The 8721-nt window shown below is 41.5% G+C and overlaps 1 long non-coding RNA gene across 1 annotated transcript; it reads left to right on the top strand.

The window, feature by feature from the left end:
• Positions 1 to 4057: 4057 nt before the first annotated feature.
• LOC116441306 lies at positions 4058 to 7925 on the top strand. The gene is made up of 3 exons (XR_004239008.1): positions 4058 to 4616; positions 4699 to 4811; positions 7304 to 7925. It is a non-coding gene; the product is annotated as an uncharacterized LOC116441306 (long non-coding RNA).
• Positions 7926 to 8721: the final 796 nt, after the last annotated feature.

Below are 8721 nucleotides of genomic sequence, written 5' to 3'. Positions count from 1 at the left end.
TATCTGGAAATCTGATGAATGGAGAATTGACTTTTTAATGTAGGATTACTGAAAACAATTTTTTTTGTGTAGCATTACAGAGCAGCTACATTTGCCTTTATAAATGAAAATAAAGACATGGTATTGGCTTTGACAACAAATTTCTGTAATGCAGCTTCATATCCATCATCTGCCCGAGCCTGCAATTGTGCACTAAGGGAAGAGGATGTTTTCTCTGAGAATAGAAATGCACCTTTTCTGTGGGGCAGCGATGTCTCTCAGCTCTTCCTGGGATCAATGCTTGTCCCAGGATACCTTGGAAAGAGGGAATTACGTATCATTTGAAAAAGGGTAGGCCCACACAACCTTACAACCAACCTTAATAGAAAATAGATGTGTTTGCTTCCTGTGACATTGCAAGGATTAACAGCCGAGATTGAATCCTACCCCCTCCTATTAATCCACTGGGCAAGCAAAGCCTCCATGTGAGCACTGGCAGCTCACTCCAGAAATGATTCTGTCGCTGCCCTCTGTGCCCGAAATAATTTTCAGCATCAGTAACCACGGTATGTGGCATGCCCACACTTCTGCAGGACATTCCCCTGCAGGATGGGGCAGCTCCTGCCTTCACCTGCTGCAGAATCAGCATGGCTGGGAGGGCTGGCTATGGCAGGCTGCAGCCAGTTTCAGTTCCTTAGCCTGGAAAGAAAATACTGTTTTAAAGTGCTTCTTTTGGTTTTCACATCCCTGATCTACCAGGTGACTCCTCGAGATGATGTAACGAAGGTGAGAGTTACTTTCTCCTCACCAGTGAGGGGACCTGAGCTCTCCAAACCCCCTGTCCCCTGGGAGAAGGAGAGGACCCCTCAGCACCTCCTGGCAGTCTGAGCAGTGTGGCACTCTTGTACTTGGGGTGCTACAGAATCATTTCTTGGTAGCATCTGATGGAAATCTTAGTAGTACCATAAATGTTCTCAGGTAGGACCACGCTGGCAGTGGAATATTCCTGTGGAAATCTTCAAGTGGGAATTTGCTGATGGGGTAATTCTGTTGTGGCACTTTTCTTGTAGGAGTTCGTTGGTGGTGGAGTGCTTCTGTGGGATTTTTCATGCAGGAATTTGTTGATGGTGGAGCATCACTGTCGAAGGACTTCTGGATTTATTTTGATGTGCAATGTTAGAGAGTACAACAGTGGTTTGGCATGAGTTTGTGGAAACAAGAATCCTGTGGGTGCAGTGCAGAGGGCAGACCTGAGGTTGCCTATGCAGTGCAGTGGAGGGGAGAGCTAATGAAGGTGCTTCTCCAAAAAAGAAGAGAGTTGAGGCATAGCTGTCTGCTTCAGCCCCTTCTGCCAGGGCTGAGAAAGGCCACGTGGAGCTGAAGTGTTTCCCCAGTTTGAGGAAAAATCTGTTTCCAAGATATAACATCTATTAAACAGGCAAAGAACTTCCCTCCGTACAGAGTAGATTTGGACAGAAGTGGCACTGTTTAACTTTATTTCAAGAGAGAATTTCAAAACATACTGAAGTTCATTTCAAGACAGGTCACTCTAAATTATCAAATAAGATCGCTTCCCATAGTGCTGTTATAATATAATTAAATAAAGTTCAGAAAGACTCTGGACTTAAAGAAAAGGAAAGGCAACACAACTGTCAGCTTTGTAGTGAAAATGAAATAAAATCTACTTTTCATGGAGGAGGGTTCTTTATAGTGATGCCTTCCCTACTGATTTACTTTGAATAATAGAGACTCAAAGTTCAAAGAAAATCTCACCAAAAACCAAAAGAAATCAAATAAAAGCTGGTGTTAAACCTAAATTACACCCACCTGAGAGAAAGGTGGAGGCTTGAAACAGGGAGTGGAGAATGTTACAGTCAAGAAGGGAGTTCTCTTTGGAAGAGGTAAGCTGTGCTTTCGGGAGGGATGGGGATGTGGTTTGGGTAAGAAAAGAGCAACACTCAAGGCTTGCCTCTTATTCAGGAGTGGAGGGCAGTGCAGTCATAGAGGTGCTAAGAAGGAAGGAGGATAAGGCCCGTCTTCTCTTCAGGAGAGGTGGGGTTTGTGGTTCAGAACAGGTGCAGGTGGACTGAAAATTAACGTTTCAAAAAAAGCAGGGATGTGTTTCTCAGTCCAGGGCCTGCTGAGCCAGCTGTCCAGGCTTCCTTTGCACAGTGACCTGATCTAGAACCTGTAAAAGAGTATAACTGTGTAGAAGGGTGTAACTGTGCTGAGGAGTTTGCTGCATGGTGAGGAATGCAAATACATGCTAGTAAAATGAAAAAGATCTCATGCATTTAGGAGTTGTTTGTGCAGGGACTTTCTGCCATGTGGCGGAAAGAGAAACAGTGAAACAGATCTCCAAAGTTCAGGGGGTTGCGCAGTTACATTCCATGTTCCCTTGTGGTGCCTGCTGGCAACAGCTCAATTGCTAAAAGGCATGGGAGGCATTGGGAGCTCTAGAAAACTCAGATTGTTGCACTCTTTGCAGGTAGGTGGGACATTGGCTACATGAGTGTGTGGAGAACATGCAGGATTTGACATTTCATACCCCAAATCATATGAACAGTGCAGTCAATCCAAAAGCAGGTATTCCAGACTCCAAAGGAAGACAACAGTTCTTAGTTGGAGTACTGGTGCAAGTTTACTTCCCTGCTTGGCAAGGATACCTCTGGTTTCCCTAAGTTAGTCTATTTGCACTGAGTTTCTTTTTCTCCCTTTTGTTCATCCATCAAAAGAAACAGAGAAAGGAAATCTCCTCTGTAGGAGCTGGCAGTGGGTGGTGTTAGGGGAGCACCTCTCTCCCTGGGAAGGGGAATAAATGCAGCTGTGTGATCTTAGTACACCTGTATTGAATCTTTTAATCTTCCCCTTGTGAAAATAAAAGCTCAGCCTGCCACCTATAAGGATCATAAGTAAAACTGTCCTTGATTTCTGGAGGAGTTATGGGGTAATACCCGGAACAGCCTTGAACAGAGGCAAAAGAGCATTGCTGTCGCTGTTCCTTTTCTAACTCTAGATGAAAAGTGCTTTCCAGTCTTTGCTTGCAGGGGTTCTGCTCCCTGGGTTGAGGGAATGTGCTTCATCTGCTGGTTTACATTTGTGTGCTGTAGGCTTTTATTCTGCTGGTGGTCTGTAAAACTCAGTGTCTTTCATTTTAATCTGGTGTAATGACTTGACATTTGAGTCGCATTCCTCCCGTCTGCACAAATGCAGCTGTAGAAGGCTCTTCCTGACAGGCCAGCATTAGCAGCAAAGTGCAAACAGGTTCATTCCCTTGGCTCCAAACTGTAGTCAACTAGGACAAAGTAGTTACAAAACGAAACAATAAAGTTTTAGAGGTCTCCTATAACTAATTATTTCCAGCTACAGCCTGCTCCTAGGGTGACACTGGAGGAAGTTAATTAGTGGGTATTTTGGCTGTCTGCTCAAATTATACTTCTACATTCAGCTAGGTCAGGGTATCCAAACAATAAAAATACTTTCTAAAAGTCATGATTAACTGCTCTTTTATCCTCACTGCATCCATTTTTCTGAAATTACTTGAGCACATATTGTGGTGAGAGGTGTAGGTGGACACGTCCGGAGAGAGCAGCCAGGCCAGGGAGCAGCCTCAGGCAGGACCCACTCCTTCTCATGAACCAAAGTGCTCCTGTGATGCCTTTTCCTGGTCTTAAAATCAAGAGGCATACACAGCTAGAAGGGGAAAAGGGATTTTACCTTGGTATTTATTTTAAGGATCCTTATGTGCACATGTCCAGGTCACATGCATCGAGATGCACCCTGCCAAGTCTATCTCTGTCTCTGTGTCTCTCTGTGTCCCCGTGTCTCCCCCCCCAACATTGGGTATAACATTATAGGTTTTACTAATTAGCATATCTATCAAAGATTCCCCAGTGAGAGGCTCGAGTGAGCCCCCCCTCCCCAAGGAAATTTCACTTGGATGGTTCTATCTTGGTTTACAGAATGTGTTCTGGAGAGGACCTTGGGGTCTGGGGCACACTGATCCCTAGCTACAAAGCTTCTAAAATGTTTAGTCTCTCAGCTTGACAAACAAGTCCAAGAATGTAGGGAAAAAGCACTAAGAATACAGAAGCTCTAAAAAGGTATAACAGGGGTATAAAAGAAAAGGCAAAAATCTTCATGGCATCACCTGCATACCCCAAGAGCAGCTGCATGTTCCAGGCTTTCATTCTATACTATCTGTGATGCATAACCAAGCCTAAAACGCCTCACAGAAAGGTTTGCTGGGGGAAGAATCATCTCTGTGTCTGCTGCAGTTCCCTCATGCTTGCAACAACAGGCGTGTGGCAGCTTAGATTGTATGGAGTAAGGGCTCCTCTGGAGGAAGCTCCTGGATCCATCACAAAGCAATGGATGTTTCTTTCTTTTCTGTTTATTTAATATTCGTTTTTCTTTATTTTATATTCTTCTTTTATTCCTATCAGTCTGAAAATGAAAAGCCCATGCTGTTGTATTGTATGATTCTGCTTCCTGAAGGTCTTCTGCATTCTACAAATGGCCACAGGCACCTGCACACGTCTCCAAAGCTTTCTGTTTGCATATCCACTGGCTAAAAAGCATTAAAGAAAATTGTTGCTATCTACTCTATTCAGATTTAAGCTTTATTTTCACAGGAGGTAAGTACCAGCAGTGATACTCACATCTGGGTGCAGCTCTATATACTATGAAGATCCAAGGGTGTTTGTATCTGTATTGCAGGTTGAAGCTTTTATTTGAGAAAGCATCACTGTTAATTCCCCACCTGCAGGCTGGTCTCAGTGAACCTCCTACAGAATTATTCCAGGACAGCCTCAGACTCTACAGAGAAACTGGTACAAAGAAACCTTTTCTTTTCTTTTCTAGAACTCCCTGGTTCTTTCAGTTTAAACAAAGCCAAAACAAATCAACCAACCAACCAACCAAAACCCCAAAAACCAAACTAGTTAGGACATTGTTATTTTCTCTTCTTCTTGCAGATGAAACAAATTACTCCTGCTATTAGTAAAGAGCTGTTTCTGTAGTTATGAACTAATTTCTTCAATGATGCTAAATGCATACCAAAAATACAGCTCAGTTGTTGCTGTCACTGAACTTGGTGTAATACCTGTGCACCAGGAAAAAAAAAGAAGTGGATTAGGAAAGTGAAAAATAGGAGACTGGGAAAAAGGAATGAGTTCTTAAATTACCAGGTCAGGCAGAAATGCTTAAGAGAAAAGTAAGATACTTAGTGAAGTAATAAATAATTCCTTTAACTGGTTAGAATAAAACTGATACAGGGACCTGCATCTTCAGAATGTGGCATATTTAACCATATGATATTCTGTTTAAATAGGCTGTTCTTATTAACCATCTGCAAAAATGTCAGAAAAGGAACAAGGACAACACTAGATTACCATTCACATTATCTTCATTCAACAGGAGAGCAGACAATTTCACTGTCCTGGCTGATGTTCACCCCATATTACCTTTCCCATTAGAAAACTTCTCCCAGCCCATTCTCTTTACAGCTCATGCTTTCCCCTTTGCAGACCCACTCCAACTGCAGCTCTAGGCTTACACTCAACCCAAACCTGAATCCTACCACTAAAAATAACCATAATCTGAGGATTATCCTTCCACACATGGCAATGGTAATGGCAACCAGCCATTACCCAGGAAAAAGGCTTTTACAGCCCAGGTATCTCCACAGTCCACACTTCCCTTTGGGTGCTCTTTTCCAGCTCCATTGCAGCTACAGGTCTCTAGGTTCTCCCTTTCTCTCAACCCCAAACCTAACTTTTACTTAGGCTGAGCCTGTAAGAAAGGCCCCCAGTTACTGTCCAGATGAAAAATTTCTCAAGACACAGTCCTCTCTGCAGACTGCACTTCAGTAACACCCCTTGTGACAGGACTATTAAATATTGGAGTTGTGAGTGGATGTTGTACCTCCAAACCTCTGACTTTCTTAATTTTCTTTATTTTTAAGGAAATATTTATAGTCAGTATGTTTAACCAGGCTGATATGTTTGGGCAGGATTTCTAAGAGAAGCAGTCCAAAACGAGGTAAATGTTGAAGGTTTCTTTTTTGGGCAGGTCACTAGTTATTTGTATAGCAGAAAGCTTCTGAATAATTCCTCCAAAGCAATAGCAATCCATGAAGTGCAAAATCACAGGAAGAAAAAATACCTGTATTTAAAATAGACTTACCAGGAAAGAGAAGACAGAAGAAATGACCCTTGAACACACGCATTTCTATTGAATATTGAATGATGAAGCTGAAATTCTAGGCAGTGTTTTCATCCTAGGTTTGCATTAATAAAACAAAAAAAATACCCCCAAAATCTGATGAGGTAAGACTCTCATTTAGCTTAGAGGGCTAAATGTGGAATAATGCAGACATTCATTACCTTACCTTAGTTCTTTTACACTGGCCTGGCTGTGTAGCTCAGCAGAAACTCTCTCCTCAATACCTTTGTATGAAAGCCCCTAAGCAGGAAGGACCAGCAGGACACAGAAGATCGGCTGAGGTGCTGGAACTACGCCCCATGGCCTTGAGCTGCAAGTGCCCACATGACATTATCAAATACCCCCTCTTTACTAAATGAATCACTCCTTTGCCATAGTTGCTTTGCTTAACTAATGCTGCTGGGCACAAATTTTCAAAGGATTTGCATCTGTTTTCTCCAAATTAAAACGTGGCCTTTATAAAGCAAAGTTTTCTCTCAGTTCATTGCTGAATTTTCTTTCTCCTCAACAAAAACAAGGGAAAGTAGTTCAACAGCATGCCTTATATGTAACTTTTTCATCGGCAAGATGTCCCATATCCCACAAGAGGTACTCATTTTTTATTTAAATAAATCCAGCAATAAGTAAGGGTGGGGTAGGTAAAGTCCTCCCAATGGGAAATGTTCTCTTTTAGCTGAAAACTGGAATTTCTGAAGAAACTACACTGAAGAAAGATATTTTATTTCATCAGTCAACTTAATTAGATTTATTTATGGACATGCCTTTCAAAATTTTAATGAGACCTAAACTTTTAAATCTCTGCACTGCTAAAAGGGCTTTTAACTTCATAGTCTGGAAGAATAAAATTATCAATTTATTAAAATAGCAAGTTACAGCTGGACTTTTTTGCTATTTTCTGTTGAGTGTTTACCACTAGGAAGTTATTGTGCAATAACAAATCTCCTGAGTATTTAATACATCTCAGAGTTATTGAAAGTCTCACTGTAAGCTGTTTAGTAGTACTTTCTAAAGGACAGGAAGCCAGAAAGGAATAAAATATCTGTGGTTTTTATATGTATGATATTGGCTATGATATCAATAACACCTTCCATTTTTTAAGAGACAGGAGAGATGCTGCTGGCCTTGCCATCAAAGTGCTGCTGTGACCAGAGGAGAATCCACGGGGGCTGTGACTTCCCCACCAGCTTTGAGAAGCAGCTTCCAAAGTGGCCCAGGCACTCCATTATCTTCATCCAGGCTTGGTTCTGCTTCTCCTCAAATCAGTGGGAATTTCTGAAGTCTGTTGAAAAGGAATCAGGACCTGTAAGGTCTTGGGTCAATGCAGGGTCATCAAGGTGAAGTGATGTGCTTTCTAAAAAAATGTGTAACTCAAGCATTTTAAACACCTGGATTCAGAAATGTCAAAGTTAAAGCCCTGTGCACATCTTCCATTCTCCTTTACATGTGTGCATTGCAATATGGCCTACACAACGATGTTCTGCTTTCTGTGGGAGATAATTTTCTCTCAGATGTACAGGACAGATGGAGAATGTGGCAGGAATGTGGTTGGGATGACTTGGTTTCTGTATAATCTTTCTTACCTCACACATAAAATTTGGTTGGCAGAGGATGAGTCATGAGATATGGGGAGAAATGTGCTTGCAGGTCTTGGCTATGATCTTAACTGTGGCATCTCCAGCTATCTTGTGTTTGGTTATTTATGTAAAGTAATAACAAATGAACCCAGATTGATCTTAATGCTGTTGCCTGCATAATTTTTGAAAGCAAACTGAGCTTTCACACATTTGGTCCTTTGACACTGGTGTGGAATGACAGCAGTGACTCCTGGATTCATTTATTAGATTTCTTGGGCTGTTGAGTAAACAATTGTTTACTGCTGTCAGTAAACAATTAAGCTGTTCCCTTTTTTTCTGCATGCTACCTTTAGAGGGGGAGCTTACACTTTCCCAGAGAGTTTATATTTTGAAGACTTGGGTCTGAACTTTCTGCTGCTTATACTAAAAATCCTGAGGAACCAATTAAATGCAATTTTTCAAGAGTAATATTTATAGCTATCAGAGTTAAGCATACAGACAACTTTCCTTTGGAAATCAGTGTAGTCAAATGGACAAAAATGAAATTGAAAGTAAATTTCCTATACTGTAGAACTGAATCTGCAGGACTTAGCTGCCATGGGATCCTAGGTCAGGATATGCAGGTTTGATTAATATTTTAATTTACTGTTAAATTACCACCATTGAAAGAGTTGAACTTTAAAAGACTTCCAGAAACCTAGGTCAGTTTTTTTATTGTTTCCTTGCTTTCCCCCCACTCTCAAGGTAAAAGATGTATGATGAGAGCTGAAGGAGGAGAAGGTCAGGGAGGTATCCTGCTAAAGAGAATAAAAGCACAGTATCAATGGAATAATTCCAAGCTTTAAAAGCACATATTCAATAAGCTTAAGTAGTTATACCAGAATTTTGTCACAGAATTCAGTGATGCCCAGTGACAGGACAAGGAGCAGTGCCCATAAACTAA

The sequence above is a fragment of the Corvus moneduloides genome, chromosome 3, assembly GCF_009650955.1.
Source record: "Corvus moneduloides isolate bCorMon1 chromosome 3, bCorMon1.pri, whole genome shotgun sequence".
Taxonomy (NCBI): Eukaryota; Metazoa; Chordata; class Aves; order Passeriformes; family Corvidae; genus Corvus; species Corvus moneduloides.
This window is presented reverse-complemented; position numbering and strand designations above follow the sequence as displayed.